The following is a 16,975-nucleotide window of genomic DNA, read 5'->3' as shown; positions in this document are numbered from 1 at the left end:
AAATACTGTAATTGTTTAAAATAAGTGTTTTACAGGGCGCCTGGGCGGCTCAGTCGGTTAGGCCTCCGACTTCCGCTCAGGTCATGATCTCGCAGTTCGTGGGTTCGAGCCCCGCGTCGGGCTCTGTGCTGACAGCCCAGAGCCTGGAGCCTGCTTCGGATTCTGTGTCCCGCTGTCTCTCCCTGCCCCTCCCCTGCTCGCGCTCTGTCTCTCCCTCTTTCAAAAATAAATAGGGGCGCCCGGGTGGCTCAGTCCGTTGAGCATCCGACTACGGCTCAGGTCATGATCTCGCAGCTCGTGAGTTCGAGCCCCACGTCGGGCTCTGTGCTGACAGCTCAGAGCCTGGACCCTGCTTCCGATTCTGTGTCTCCCTCTCTCTCTCTGCCCCTTCCCCATTCATGCTCTGTCTCTCTCCGTCTCTCAAAAATGAACAAACATTTAAATAAATAAACAAACATTAAAAAAATAAAATAAAATAAGGGTTTTACTTTGGAGCGTGAGTTTCTCGACACTCATTGAAAGTTGTCTAGCAATCAGCTCATCTCAAGGGCGGTGGTTTCCAAATTTGGGGATCGGGTGCTCATTTAGTAAAAACAGATCTACACTGTTGATATAGGTTGATTAGTTTCTTTATAAATCCAATACGTGAAAAACAAATCCAATATGTGTCCTCCTAGTATTGGGTGATAGTCTAAGACACAATAAACAACTTAGAGCTAAAGTTAAAGCCAGGAAAACAGTAAAAAAAAAAAAAAAAAAAAAAAAAATTTAGTGTTTGCCAAGGGTTTGGAGGGAGAAGGGGTGAATAGGGGGAGCATGGAAGACATCGGGGTAGTGAAACTACTCCATCTGGGACTGTAACAGTGGATTCGTCACTAGATACATTTGTCAAAACCTATGGGATCCACACTTGAGCCTTGAGCAGTGCGTGGTTAAAAAGCCGGGTGTAACTTTTGACTCCCCGGAAACTTAACTCCTAATAGTCTACTGTTGACCAGGAAGCCTTACCAATAACATACACTGTCGACTAACACACGTTTTGTATGCTATGCATATTGCACCCTGTATTCTTACGATAAAGGAAGCCAGAGAAAAGAAAATGTTACTGAGAACATCATAAGGAAGAAAAAATGTATTTACAGTACTGTAAGACATCCACCTGTAAACGGAGCCATGCAGTTCAAATCCGTGTCATTCAAGGCTCACCTGGAAACACAAATAACACACTGAGCCACTGGGTGGCTCAGTCAGGTAAGCGTCTGAAGTCAGCTCAGGTCATGATCTCACAATTCGTGGGTTGGTGGGTTTGTGGGTTCAAGGCCGTGTCGAGCTCTGGGCTGACAGCTCAGAGCCTGGAGCTGCTTCGGATTCTGTGTCTCCCTCTCTCTGTTTCTCTCAAAAATAAACAAAAACATTAAAAACTTGAAAAAAGAAAAGAAACACAAATAACACCCCGATGGAAATTATGGACTTAAAGTAGCATTAGTGAAACAATATTGATCTCAAACCTCTTAGCAAATGTAGCACATCCATGCGGATGTTGATAATAGGGGCGTGGGTAGGGGAACTGTCCCCATTCTGCTATTTTGTAAACCTAACACTTCTCTAAAAAATAAAGTCCACTAATTTAAGAAAATATTTTGGCTGACTTCATTCAAGAACGCTGCATGGTTTTAAACCGTGGAAACGTCCTCCTAAAAAGTCTGTTGGAAGCTGCAGTAAAACGCCTTTGACGGTCCGCATCGACCCTCAGGCAATGCAGGCCGGTCTAATGCTGGTGAAAATCCACAGGCCAGCCCCACTCTGACATTGTGAAAATCCGTTTCTTAGAATCCTTTCTGTCCCAAAGTGAATTCGATCTGCTTTCCTTTCAACAACCGACCGCAGGGAGTTATTTCTAAGAGGGTGGTCTCCTGGTCTTTCTTGTTATTTCTGGAGTTTAAAATAAGCTCCATGTTGTTACGGAGGACACGAGGTACATGAAAAAGCTTAACGGGTTCCATTTCATGTTCCAGAATTCAAATATTTCAAAATCAATTATTCAGCTCTTTGCTGGAGTCTTCGAAATGCATCCTGTAAGTCATAACAGAGACGCCCGCAGGGCAGGCGGCCTGGACCGGCCTCTTTGTTGTCATTCCGAAGGCTGCTTACATGTTCCGGGCTTGTAGATCTGCCCGAGCGCAAGTCAACTTCCTCCTTGCTTCCCCGCCCCCCGCCCCTCCCCAGGCGCTTCTGTTCCCAGGGACGCCCCCCCCCCCCCCCCCCGGGGGACAGGTGCAAGCCACATGCCTTGGGAAGAGCCACCGGGTCTCACCCAAGTGCCTCCGACGGGTCAGCCACTGGTCCGCGTGTTTCGCCTATTTCCAATCACCACACAATCTCGAGAGGTGGCTGTGAGGATCGTCCCAGGTTCCAGATGAGGAAACTGAGGCCAGAGATACTAAGTGGCTCTACGCCTTTAAAAAAAATGCGCACGGAGCCGCTTTGCTGCGCTTTGATCCGGGGCCCCGGCCAGGCCCGAGGCCCGGGGTCGTTCTTCAGCTTCTGAATCATCAACACGGTTTTCCCCCAGAGCCCTACTAGGCGCCTGGAAATGTTCCAGAGGACTGGGATGCGCCAGCGAAGGAGGGAGACATCCAGGCCTTTGGGGAGTCCCAAAGGTGTCCCCCCCACCGGATCAGAAGAGGGTAAGCGCCCCAGACAGGGCCGGTCACAGGTGTGACTCGGGGCTCAGAAGGGCCCAGCCCCGGCTTGGTGCGCAGCTGACCCCACCCTGAAGTCCCAAATAACTTCTGAACACGTGGCCCCATAGTTTTATTTTGCACGAGGCCCCGCCCATTGCGGGGCGTGGCTGCGGAAGCTGGGAGAATTTACCAGGGCATAAAGGGGCGGGGGAGGGCCCGGGTGGGGAACCGGGCGGCCCGCAGCCTCGACTAGGTGGTCAGTGAGGACCTCCTCGAGAAGGTGTCCAGGGGGTGGGGTGTGTTCGTTGTTTGTTTGTTTGTTTTTTATTTTTTTTTAGTGTTTGCTTATTTTGGAGATAATGCGAGAGACAGAGTGCAGGCAGCGGAGGGGCAGAGAGAGACGGAGACACAGAATCCGAAGGAGGCTCCAGGCTGCGAGCTGTCAGCCCGGAGCCCGACGCAGGGCTCGAATTCACAAACCGCGAGATCGTGACCTGAGCCGAAGTCGGAGGCTCCACCGACTGAGCCGCTCAGGTGCCCCCGGGGTGTGTTCGTTGTTAAGGGCTGCCTTAAGGAATGACTGACACGCGGTGGCTTCAAACAATAGAAATTATTGTGTCACTCTTCTGGAGGCTAGAAGTCCAAAATCCCGGTGTTGGCAGAGTTGGTTCCTTCTGGAGGCCCCGAGGGAGAGTCTCGCCGTCTACCCGCTGCATGTGGGTCTGCAACCTTGCCTTGTGCACACGGCCCGCCAGTCTCTGTCTCCTTCTTCACACGGCCTTCTTCCCCGTGTCTCTGTGTGTCTTCTCTTCTTAAATGCTCCCAGCCATTGGATGTATGGCCCAATCTAACCCAGGATGGCCTCATCTTAAGTAATGACATGTGCAAAGACCCTATTTCCAAATAGTCACATTCAGAGGCACTGGGGGTTAGGACTTTCATCTCTCTCTCTCTCTTTTTTTTGGGGGGGGGACACACAATTCAACCCACTATAGGAGGTGAGTCCAGGTATATTGAGAGAAAGGTGTTCTAAGCAGAGGAAACAAACAGGCAGTGCAAAGGCCCTGTGGCAGGAATGTGTCTGATATGTTTGAGGAAGAGCAGAATTTGGCGTGCTGCTGGACGCTTAGGAATTCCAGAGAGAGACCTACTGGCCCCTTAGGTGCTCCAGAGGGACACACGACCATACCCGTGCCTGCCTGCTACATCAGTGCATGATGGGAGGCCACAAAGCAATCAGAGAGAGGCCAGTGGATGGGTGCTCATGTGCACATGCACAGGGGCCACGTTTTCCTCCACCTCCTGCTCAGGAAGAGGGACTTACGTAGGTGCAGACCGAGTATGCGTGCGATCAGGAAGGAGGCTAGGTTTGGGGTCCTCTGGAGGCAGACCCAGAGGTAGGATTTGGGTGCGGATGGGCTTATTTGGGAGTGGTCCAGGGAAGCCGGGTGAGGGAGGGAACAGTGAGACAGGGAAAGAGGAAAGTCCTTAGCAAGTGCGTTAATGAGGGGTCACCTCTGTGGGCAACTGGGCTCAGTCCCAGTGGAGACTCCTGAGGGATCGGGAAGGACCCCCCTCAGAACTGGTCCCACAAGCAATGAGGTTGTCGGGCTCTTTACCCATCAACTCCCATTTTCCTTTCGGAGCATCCGGTCCCCAGCACCTCCGAGGCCTCAGGTGGAGAAGCAGAGAGGAACTCAGGGGTCGAGGTGGGCAGCTGGCAGCTTCCGGAAATGTCCATCGTGGCAACAGGTGGGCTCAGAGGGGCCCAGGGATGGCACCCGGGCACCAATGGTCGGCCACCCAAGGTCTGTGGGAGCCTGTTCTGAGTGAGGACCAGAGTGGGCCACCGCTTGAGCTGTCCCTAATGAGCGAGCACCTCGCCTGTCCTACGGTGTGTGCCGAAGGGAAACTGAGGCCCAGAGGGGGAGGGGGAGTCCGCGCAGACAAACGGGCTGCTTTCTGGTGACCATGTACTTTGGAAGCCGACAAATTCATCAGTCATGTGATCTGACCGGTCTGTACTTCCTAACTGCGTCGCCCATCCCCGTTCTGGGCAGAGCCTGTGACATGGAGGGACACTCCCTGAGCAGAGATGTGGGGGGATGCTGCCGTGAGGGGAATGCTACGGTGGAGGAGAGCCTGGGCTGTGCCCTCACGAGAGCAGGTCCCGCCCACTAGCGTGTGCATGGAGGAAGCGGACAGCGGAGGGCATTAGGGAGATTCCAGAAGGAGGAGCCAGGGAACAGGTGCACGGGGTGGAGGAACCAGCCTGGGCAAGGCGTGCAGGCCTCCAGGTAACGTGACTCCCCCACAGTGTCTCTGCCGCCCTGCATTCACATTACAGCTGCGGATGTTTACTTCCGTGTCCTGGCCCGGAGCTCCTCTGCCTGACTTCATCCGCATTTTACCGTTGAGGAAACTGAGGCATGGAGAAGTTAGATGATGCAATCACAGTCACACATCTTATAAACAGCTGAGCTGGGACTGCCTCCAGGCAGCATGGTACCCAGCGTGGTTCTCTCTCTCTTTTTTTTAATATTTATTTTTGAGAGAGAGAGAGAGAGAGCGCGCAGGCGAGGGGCAGAGAGAAAGGGAGACGCAGAACCCGAAGCAGGCTCCAGACTCTGAGCTGTCAGCACAGAGCCGGATGCGGGGCTCGAACCCACACACCGTGAGATCGTGACCTGAGCCCAAATTGGACGCTTAACCGACTGAGCCGCCCGGGAGCCCCTTTGCTGATACTGTTCTTTCTTCCAGGTCGTGAGCATCCGGACGGTCTCTTTCCGTGTCGGTCCGTGAGTGCCTACGAAGGCAGGAAGAGAACCGAGTATTTGTGAAGCCCTCCCATGGCCCAGGCGTTAGGCTGGAGGCCTCACCATAGCCCCACAAACCAAAGTGGCCCATTTTACAGATGAGGAAACCCAGGCTCAGGAAGGCCCGAGACTTGTCTGAGGTCCCACACGAAAAGGGAGCTAAGACTGGACTCAATTTCAGGCCTGACTCAAAGTCCACACGCCCCCGTGCATTTTATCAGTGGAACGAAAGGATTTTTTTTAAATGGTTTTATTTATTTTTGAGAGCGAGCGAGAGAGACAGACCGTGAGCAGGGGACGGGCAGAGAGAGAGAGGGAGACACAGAATCTGAAGCAGGCTCCAGGCTCCCAGCTGCCGGCACAGAGCCTGACGCGGGGCTCAAACTCGCGAACCACGAGATCATGACCTGAGCTCAAGTCAGATGCTCAACCGGCTGAGCCACCCAGGCGCCCCTGGGATTTTATACTGTGTCTGGTTTTTGCATTCAAGCATGGGATTCCATTTAGAACATTTCAGCTGCATCATCTTGCAATAATTGTATCCTTTGGGGGGGAAATGATACATGCCTGGCGATCTTCTTTGAATCTGAGAACCTCGACAGATTGCCACAGATCAACTGTTTTAGTGGTCTGCGAAAGCCTCCAACTGCAAAATGTCAGTCTATGAAGGTGTAGCTGTTCTACTCTCCAGATTCCCTTCTGACGTCAGGCGACGTCATCTCCGTCCCAGCATCTTTGCTAAGCAGCGTCAGGCTGGGCTCGGCCACAGTCCAACAGGCTGTGAAGGCTCTGGTGGGCTGGATGGTGCCCTCCCCCCAAAATATGTCCACATCCTAATCCCTGGAACCTGTGAATGTTCCCTTCCATAGTAAAAAAGTGAATATTATTTTATATGACACAAGATGTGATTGAGTGAGGGATTTTGAGAGGAGACGCTCACAGGAGATTATCTGCATGGACCCGAAGTCCAATGACAAGCGTCCTTAATAAAAGCCAGGCGGGGGCGCCTGGGTGGCTTGGCCAGTTAAGCATCGGACTCTGGATTATGGCTCAAGTCATGATCTCAAGGTCTGTGAGTTCCAACCCTGTATTGGGCTCTGCTCTGACAGTGCGGAGCCTGCTTGGGATTCTCTCTCTGCCCCTCCGCTGCTCACTCTCTCTCTCTCTCAAGATAAATACATTAATTTTTTTTTTAAAAAAAGAGCAAGGCAGAGGGAGATTTGACAAGCTCATGCAAGGAGAGGAGGAGGTGAACACGAGCGAAGCCCCACCACGCCAAGGCTGCCCGCAGCCAGCAGGAGCTGGAGGGGGCGAGGACCAGATTCTCCCCTCAGCCCTCCTACCCCTGGATTTTGGACTTCTGGCCTCCAGAACCGGGAGAGGATACGTTTTTGTCGTTTTAAGTCACCCGTGTGTCGTAATTTGTTACAGGAGCCACAGGACACTGATCCAAACCCCAACGAACAGAAAGCCTAACGCCCTGTCTCTCCACCAAGCAGAACCATGAAGCAGCAGACCTATGCTTCGCTCAGATTTGGGGGTTCGGCACATCCTCCTCTTGGAACTCCTCGTTAATCGTCTGTCCCTGAGACAAGGACGACATCGGCCTTATTCATTTCGTATCCCTACGGCATGGTGAATACTTACTGGTTGGATTATGCATCTTCTCCACCAAACACTTGGGGTTCAGACATCAGCGCCATGGGTTCAAATCTCAGCCCTACACATGCTATGGCTTGATCACTTCCGACAGCTGCCTTCTCAGTGTCTGTTGTACAACAGAGGGGACAGGTGCTATCTCATTGGGCGGCCACGAGTATTCCATGAAATAACATGGAAAGTTCACGCAGGGGGCACCTGGGGGGCTCAATCAGTTAAGCATCCGACTTAGGCTCAGGTCATGATCTCGTGGTTCGTGGGTTCCAGCCCCATGTTGGGCTCTGTGCTGACAGCCCGGAGCCTGGAGGCTGCTCAGATTCTGTGTCTCCCTCTCTCTCTGCCCCTCCCCTGCTCGTACTCTGTCTCTCTCTCTCTCTCCTTCTCTCGCTCTCAAAAATAAACATTTAAACAAAAAAAAAAAAAAAAAAAGGAAAGTTCGCGCAGCAACACCCAGCTCATAACAGAGCTCAATACGTCTGTTTTTTCATCAATAATTACAACAAGAGAGGAAAATCTGGATTACGTGTCAGAAAACCAAGTTTTTTAAATAAATATTTATTTGTTGTACAGCTCTGGATCCTTCAAATATAGAACCAAATACACAGATTGATATAATAACCCTCCATGTGCCCACAACCCCAATGTAACAAATATTAATACTCTGGCATATTTGATGTTCGTTTCTCAAAGTGTTCTTGTATCACATTTTTCTTTCTTACAGGATTTGCAGATATTCCAGAGAGTAATAATTTGTGCTTTTTCTCTTTTTCTTAATTGGCCTTACAAGACAGTGATCGATTTCATCAGCTTACTCAAATCACAGACTTTGAGTGTATTGATTCTGTTGTATTGCACACGTATTTTCTATTTTTTTTAGCAATTTTTATTCTTGTATTATTTCCTCCGTTTTACATGATTTGGGCTTTTTTGTTGTTGTTGTTGTTCTTTTTCTAACTTATTTGTGGTAAGGCAGGTTTCTTCCAAATAAACTCGAGGACGGGGACTTGGGTACGGGTGTCGGGAAGGGTCCACAGAATGAGCAACAGAGAGAGAACGAGAAAGGCAGCGCTGGGCAGAGGACAAGCTGAACTGTAGTTACCCCCAAAAAGGCCTCTGCCCCTCCCAAAGGACTCAGGCACAGGGACACTTCTGTGGTTTTAGATTCTGTATTTGTCTATTTGACACTCATTAATTACAGGGCCAAACAGCCTAAACGGTTTACCTCTCCCTGTGACCTTATACTCAGAACCACTTTCTTATCCAACCATCACCCACCGAGCCAATATGCCCCCTGCCCTAAGTCACCCGGGGCCAGGTGCCAGACAACTAGGGACAACCCTCCTTGTGTCCCAGACCCCCTGGAATTATTCAAACCAGCCAATTCTCATATACTATCCCGAAGCGTTCCTGCCCACCTGCCTTTCCTGCAGAAACCCTAGTAAAGGGTCTGGCCAAGCTGTGTCTCTCACTTCTGCATCTGCTTCCTGACCAACACGGGTGCCTCTCCATGAGGCCCCGAGTGGCCTGGCATGCCCTCTTCTCTCCAGAAATGCCACAAAAGTTTTCCTTCAGTGGCATTGACCTCGCTGTGGGAACACTCAGTCAGCCCTGTAGATTAAAATCCAACAGGCACAATAAAGACAGAGAGCCAAGCCTTTCCTCGCCCCATCAACCAGCTATTGGGAGTGGACTGTCCCCAAGGAGAGGATGTGTCCTGGGCAAGGGGGTTTTTGTCCGTCAACGGCAGTTTCCCAAAGGACAGCCCATTGAATCGCTGCCGACATCCCGCCCAACGGAGGCACTGGGTGCTTCAGTGCTGAGGGAGACTCCGGATGGCACAGAATCTAATGTGCTTAGAGTTTCCCCCTTGCTTCTTCGCTAATACAGCGAAGTAATGCAGATAGAGACCCTTTCCTCTGCTGCCTTATTGCCAGTTACATTAAATGCAGTGTATGACAAGAGTTTATTAATACTGTAGTCAACATCCGCGAGAGCGTAAACAAGGGCCCCCATGCAGAAAAAGATTCCATTGAGCTAATAGACAGCAGTGATTCCCTTAGTGATGCTGAAAGTCATCCTACACAGTAACCCTCCTCTCTCTTGTCTCCCTCGCACCAGCCACGAAGGTTTTCAAGCAAGTGTAGGTTAGTTTGTTTATTGTTCTTTATATTTTGTACCTTCTTTATTATTTTGTATTATATTCCAGTATGATAATCATTTTTATATGAATATTTTTGAGCTGTGGAATAAATTATCAGAGTTTTCATCATTTCTTATGGGAAAATTTGCTTTCATATACAAGTGCTTTGGAGTACAAGCATGTTTCCAGAACGAATGATGCTCGCAAACCAAGGTTTTACTGTGTATTCATTTAAGGCTAAAAATGTCCCTCAAAGTAGATCTTTAGCTGCATCTTGCATGGTGATGTTTGTTTGTGCTGTTTGGATTTTCTAAATTTCATTAAAGTTGTTTTTGACATTTCAAACTCTATGACATAATTCCTTGAAAGTTGTGGGTTTTCTTTTTCTTTCTTTCTTTCTTTTTTTCTAGAGAGAGAGGGCACAAGTGAGTGAGGGACAGAGAGAAAGAGAGAGGGAGGGGAAGAGAGACAGAAAGAGAGAGAGAGAGAAGCAGGGCTCACCCAGGGTTTACATTTTTACCCAAAGTAGGGCTGGAGCTTCCCCGAAGCAGGACTTGAACTCACTGTGAGATCATGACCTGAGCCGAAGTCAGATGCTCAATGACTGAGCCACCCAGGCGCCCAAGTTGTGGATTTTCCATTGACCTTTCTGTTATTATATTCTAGGTGAATTCTACCCAGGTCAGATAACACACTTTGGTGTTTAGGCTTTTGAAATTTGTCAAAACTGTCTTATGGCCCAGCATGCAATCAACTCCGGTAAATTTCCCAGGCACACTTGGAAAGTATGTGTATTTTGCATTTGGGGGTATGGCATCGTGTCCACCAATTAGGTTGTAATTCTGTTACTCAACTCTTCTACCTTCTTACTGAACTTTTATCTGTGTATTCTATCAATTATTAAAAGAAGTTCAAGAAACTTCCACCGTGACCGTAAATGTCTTTGTTTCCCCTTTAAGTTCTTCCAACATTTGCTTTCCACACTTTGAAGTTATGCTATTGAACATGCATGTAAATTTAGAATTGCTGTATATTACTAATAAGTTTACCCTTTCAGGAAACATCTGTCTTTGTCTGTAATAATCCTTCTTGCCTTAGAGTTGACTTTGATATCATTTGATACTAATATAGTAATCGTACTCACTTTCTTTTGGTTAGTGCTGCATCGTAAATCCTTACCATTCTCTCACTTTCAACTTTTCTTTCTGGCTTCTCATTTAATGTGTGCCTCTTTTAAGCTGCACATCACTGAGTACTATTTATTTTCTCATGTCTGACGATCTATTCTATTAACTGGAATTTTTAGCTCATTCGCATTTAATGCCATTACTGATATGGTTTAAATCAAACATCTTACTGTTTGTTTTGTTTTCACTCCAACTGTTCCTCATACTTTTTCTTCTCTTTCTTGCCTTCCTTTTCATTAATCAAATATCTTATTATTCCAGCTCCTTCTCTATGCATGTTTTTCACCCATTCTCTCACTGTATTTTTCGTGTTTGTTCTAGACATTACCATATGCATCTTGGACTCATGAGTGTCTACTATACATTTGTATTTTTACCATTTCCTGGACAATAAAAGGGACTCAGAACACATTTTTTACTCCATTAATACCCCCCCCCCACTTTTTGTGCCATTGTCACATTTTAATTCTGCATACGTTCTGAATACTGTGAAACATTGCAATTATGCATTCAGTCGATATTCATTTACACTTATTCACCTACTTGCCCTATCTACTGCTCTCTGTTCCTTCCTGAATTTCAGCTCCCATCTGGGACCATGTTTTTTCTGCCTGAAGAATTCCTCTTATTTCTTTCTTTATTTTAAAGTTTCTTTTTATTTATTTTGAGAGAGAGAGAGAGAGAGCGCTCACGCATGTGGGAGAGGGGCAGAGAGACAGCGGCAGAGAGAGAATCATAAGCAGACTCTGGGTGGTCAGTGCAGAGCCAGACATGGGGCTCAATCCCATGAACCATGAGATCAGATGCTTAGCCAACTGAATCACCTGGGAACCCCTGAGAAATTCCTTTTAAAATTTCCTTTGGTGCAGTCGTGCTCATCATTACTCCTCATAGTATTTTTTTTGGCCTAGAAATGTTTTTATTGTGTATTCATATTTTCCCCCAAATTATCAAGCTTAGTTTTGATCATTCAAATATGATTAATGATTCGATTATTTTCATAAAATGTTCAAGACCCCAAGGCTTATTGTACTATTTCATTTTGATTGAATCGTCCATTCAATTTTGACTTGAGAACAATTTATCTTTTTAGAGCTTTGAAATATAAACTTGCATACAATAAAATTAACTTGCTTTATAAGTATAGCTCAATAATCTTTTATAGGTGTATGTAGTCATGCAATAACCACCACAATCAAGTTTAAGGACACGTTTATTGTCCCCTAAAAGTCCTCCCTTACCCCAGTATAGTCAGTCTCCTCCCAGATCCTCAGCCTGAAGAAACTACTAATCTCCTCTGTCACTATAATTTTCCATTTTGCAGAATTTCCTGTGAATGGAATCACATAGTACGTAGTCTCTTGTGGCTGGGATAGTTTGATTTGGGAGGAGATTTCATCTCTTCTTATTGCAGAATTAGCATCCCATTGTGTGGACACATTACATCGTGTTTATCTCTTCACAGGTGGGGTGGACTTGGGCTGTTTCCAGTTTTTCGTTCAGTTTTTTTTTTTTAATTTTTTTTCAACGTTTATTTATTTTTGGGACAGAGAGAGACAAAGCATGAACGGGGGAGGGGCAGAGAGAGAGGGAGACACAGAATCGGAAACAGGCTCCAGGCTCTGAGCCATCAGCCCAGAGCCCGACGCGGGGCTCGAACTCACGGACCGCGAGATCGTGACCTGGCTGAAGTCGGACGCTTAACTGACTGCGCCACCCAGGCGCCCCTTTCGTTCACTTTTTAAGGAGATTTTTGCCAGCTACAGAGTTCAAAATTGGCAGTCATTTGCTTGCAATGCATTATTTCATTTTCTCAGTTTTCATTTGTTTGTAAGTCTATCTCTCCTTCATTTCTGGACCACTGTTCTCTGGGTTAACACATTCTTTTTTTTCTTTCATCATTTTCAAGATGTCATTTAATGGTCTTCTGGCTCGCATAGTTTCCGACAAGACGTCTGCTGACACTCTTACCTTTGTTCCCTCGTATGTCATGGGACTTTTTCTCTGGGTGCCATCTTTCCTTAGTTTTCAGTAGGTTGAATATGGTGTGCCCAGGTGGTTTAGCCTTAGTATTTCTTCTGCCTGGAGGGCGCTGGGCTTCTTGGCTTTCTGGCCTGTTGTTTATTCCTTTTGGAAATTATCAGCCTTTATCTCTTCAAATATCCTTTTGCCCTGGTCTGTGTCTTGTCTCCTTCTAGAGTTCCAATTACATGCACTGGATATTGTTCCCCAGCTCTTGTACCCTCTGTTCCGGTTTCCCTGCTTATTTCTTCCCCGTCGTGTTTCAGTCCGGGTAATTCCCATTGGCCTATATTCATGTTGCCGGATTCTTTCTCCATCTGTGTTGAGTCTCCTGATGAACCTCTAAGGAAGCGTTCTTCATCTATCTTACTAACATATATTTTTTTATTTCTAACATTTCCTTTTGATTCTTTTTTTTAATGTTTATTTATTTTTGAGAGACAGAGACAGAGTGTAAGCAGGGGATGGGCAGTGAAAGAGAGGGAGACACAGAATCCGAAGTTGGCTCCAGGCTCCAAGCTGTCAGCACAGAGCCTGACGCGGGGCTCGAACCCACAAACCATGAGCTCGTGACCTGGGCCAAAGTCGGACGCTTAACCGACTGAACGAACCAGCCACCCCATATTTCCTTTTGATTTGTATGGTGTCAATCTCCCTGCTGAAATGTCGCATTTGTCCATGCACACTGTCCACCTCCACTAATACCTTTAACATATTAGTCATCGTTATTTTGAATTTTCTTTCTGATGGTTACAAATCATGGGTCCTCTTTTAGTTTGATTACATTGATTGCATCTTCTCTTGGTAGTGCTTTTTTTTTTCTCTTTACTTTTTTATGTGTCTCATTTTTAGAAGTTGAGTGCTGGACATCATGTATAGAATTTAGATTGAAGTGGGTGGCCAACCTCGGCCAGAGCAAGAGCCAATATGGTGGTGGAGCGCAAGACAAAGTTGTCCGAGAACCTGCTGCACGTGAAGTTCATGCAAAGGGGAGTGGACTCAGAGACCAAGAAACAGCTAGAAGAAGAAGAAAAGAAAACCATTAGCGAAGACCACTGGTATTTGGATTTGCCAGAGCTTAAAGAGAAAGAAAATGAATGCTTCAGATGAACGCTAAGAACAAAACAGAAGAAGTTGAAGGTGACACAGTGGAGCTTGATGTATCAGATGAAGAAATGGCTAGAAGATATGAGACCTTGGTGGGGACATTTGGAAAAAAGTTTGCCAAAAAAAGAGACCGGGCCAGCTATGAAGATGAAAATGAACACGTAAAACCAACAGTTAAAGTAAAGAAGATGTTCTTTAAGCCCCAGGATTGATGTGGATGCTTTAAGACAGAGCTCAGGGGTGCCTCGTGAGGGTTAGTGTATTGTGGAACTCATTCTGATGGCTTCTCTGTAGTTATTCAAACTGTGATGTTTACATGTAAAGAGGTGGATAATTTTGGAAACATGCCATTTTTGAAACAGATATGTGGTGGATGTTACACATCCTTTGCTTCATGGTGTTCATCAAGAATGGATTTTTAGCCCTCGGGTTTCAAATGCACATAGGGATGTGGCTGCTTCCTAAAGACTTTGTGACTTCAGTTTTTTTTTGGGGGGGGGCTCTCTCGTCACTGACCTTGAATTGACACACAGAAATTAAACCAATGTTTAAGTTGCTCTGATGTTTCTATTTTACTTTACATTATTAATCATGCCAAGCCAATGTAGACATACGTTTTGGAATCACATCTAATGAGGATTTGTTATATACAGATTCATCACGAACAAACAGCCTACAGTACTTGTGTGCCACCGAGGCATTGTCGGTTTGTGGAATTACTGGTCTTTGTTAATTAAAAAAAAATTCTGTGATAAAAAAAAGAATTTAGACTGAAGCAAATAGTATTTATGGCTACAGATAGGTACACCTTTCCCACCAGCCTGTAACTGTCAGCGTTGATTCAGTGTCGCCTGGTTTTGAACCAGGTTTGGGTTTTGTTGTTTCTGTGGTTATCTTCCATACATCACCAGGTTCAGATATCTCGGGTGTTACATTGCGCTTTGGGTGGGTACCGGTTTGTCCCCAATTTTTTCCCTGTATTCCTGCTCCTCCTTCAGCCTCGTCCCGAGTCTAGCCTCGGTCTGAAAGGCATTATCAAATGGGAACTCACAGGAGATGATTTCAGAAGGGAAACGGAGGGGCCAGGATAGGTGAAGCTTAAAAACCATGGTAACACAGGGGATTTTCACTTTGAGTGTCCTAGGAAAGTGCCAAAGGGTCTTGACCAGTGACATAATTTGAACACGTCTGAAAAGAATCACTCTGGCTACTACGTGAAGAATTAAACCAGAGGGGCAACAGTCAAAAGACGAGTTGGGATGCTTCGGCATAAGCCAAGGCAGACGAGAGTGGCTCGGACAAGGGTGTTAGCAGCAGAGGAGATGAGAAATGTTTGGGTCAGAATGCAGTTAGGATTTGCTGCTGTGTTGGATGTGGGGTATGAGAAGAAGAGAATTTCTGCCTACAGTAGCTTTTCCTATTCCTTTACTTTTTACCTCTCTGTGTTATTATGTTTTAGGTTTATTTCTGGTAAATGGTATGCAAGTCTTATCTGAGAATCCCTGAAATTTAATACAATTTAACCCTTGTTTTGTTTGTTTCTTGTAATTGCTGCTCTTCCTGGACTTATTCCCACTGTCATTATTTGTAACTTTTTTTTTTTTTTTTTTTTGGTTTCGATTTTCTTTCTTTTTTTCTCCTCTCTGGACTTTTATTAGATTATTGGTGGCTTTTACAAAATAATTATTACTTCTTTGGTCCCTTTCACGTGGTTGAAAGTTATATAATCTATTTCCGTTATCTTAGGACTTATCCTTGAATTTGTCGATATGCGTCTTTGCCTCAACAAAGGAGAAACTTGGTTTCTGACCCAAATATTGTCACTGAGGACCTGTGACACCTCCAGCAAATGACTCTGTCTCATACTCGTTCAATGACTCTCTGCCAGAATCCAGTGATGTGTGAGAGAAAGGCTAGGGATGAGCACAATTTCAAGCCACGTCCCGCGCCTTTTGTACCTACTGTGAAAAACTCAGAGTGCTCACAGCATGCTATTGGACGGAAGAAGACCAAAAGGACTGTATACTGTATGGTTCCATTTATACCAAAATTACAGGTAAAATTAATCCCAATCAAAAGTCAGAATAGTGGTTCCGGGCGGGCAGAGGTGGGACAGATAAGGAATGTCTGGAAGGAGTGTGAGAAGGGTCTGGGCACTGGTTTCACAGACGTGTCTAGTTTTGGTCTGTATACTTACAATACGTGTACTTCCTGTATGTCTGTTTCAGTAAAAAAAAAATGTTTTAAAAAGTATTTTCAAAGAAAACATTGGAAACCAAATAAAACAGAAAATATAAGAGTCTCGGTTGTCAAGGAAACATGTCTCTGTTGGTTACTTTGAACTTGCCCTAAGCAAGCGGGTGAAGGCCTTTGGGGAGCCAGGCCTGTGCCACGGGACAGGTGTTCAGAGGAGAATGCAGCCTGGTTCCCATCTTCAAGAAGGTCTCTAGGAGGAAAGACAGACTTGGTTTTTCACAATTCATGATTTCACGTGGCTGTGACTGCTATAAGAGAAGTGCCTCATTTCTTGTGTGCCAGAATAGAGGTTTTACAAGATGATGGGGGGGGGGGGACAAGGGAGGGACATCGTGAAGGAGGCAGAAGAGGCTCTCGAAGGAGGTGACCCTTGGTCACTCGCGTGAAAAAGACAAGCGCGCGTCTCCAGGGAGGGAGAGGTTTTCCAAATGGGAAGCAGGGACACACTTGCTATGTCCTGACCTTTGGCTCCAAAGGAGCGGATGAGGCCAAAGAGAGGAGGCGGGAAGGGCCACGAAGGGTCTGGTGGCTGGTGGCCTGGTCACAGCGTCCCGGCAGAGACTCAGATGGGGGAATCCAGGCACAGTAGGAAGGAAACAGACCTGGGCGGCAGGGACAACAGGCCAGACGGTAATTTTTTTTTCACAGTTGTTACCCTAGTTTGCTCTCCCACCTACCCTAGGAAAAAGTGGTCGTTGGCTCACCAGATGCCTAATTAACGGGAATGTTTCTCCCAAGCATTGGGAGAAGCTGTCCCAAGCTGTCCCAAGCCAGCAACCTGGGCACGTGGGGTCCGGTAAGTCTCCCAAGGCTGGTGGACAAGAACTAGCAAAGTTGGGGCTTGAACTCAAGAACCCTGCCGTTAGCATCCCCATCTTTGGCCACCATGCCTCCTTCCCTCTGACAAGCCAAAGATGCTGCAACTTATATATTTGTGTTTCTGGGGAAATTCGTATAGCTGCTCAAAAATAGTACTTTCCTTTTCATCCTGTTTCCCATGGAGTTTGCTCCAAAGTGTAATTCCCTTCAGGCCCGTTTAATTTGGCATCAAGTATTTTATTGGTCAAACATCCATTTTATTAACATTTCATCTTATGAAAGTTC

At 46.7% G+C, this 16,975-nt stretch overlaps 1 pseudogene; it reads left to right on the top strand.

Moving 5' to 3' along the window:
* Positions 1-13,435: 13,435 nt before the first annotated feature.
* LOC112858998 (M-phase phosphoprotein 6 pseudogene) lies at positions 13,436-13,978 on the top strand (annotated as a pseudogene).
* Positions 13,979-16,975: the final 2,997 nt, after the last annotated feature.

This window comes from Puma concolor, chromosome B1 (genome assembly GCF_028749965.1).
Source record: "Puma concolor isolate L17-30 chromosome B1, mPumCon1.1.hap2, whole genome shotgun sequence".
Taxonomy (NCBI): Eukaryota; Metazoa; Chordata; class Mammalia; order Carnivora; family Felidae; genus Puma; species Puma concolor.
Note: the sequence above shows the minus strand (reverse complement) of the source record. Positions and strands in the feature narration are given on the sequence as shown.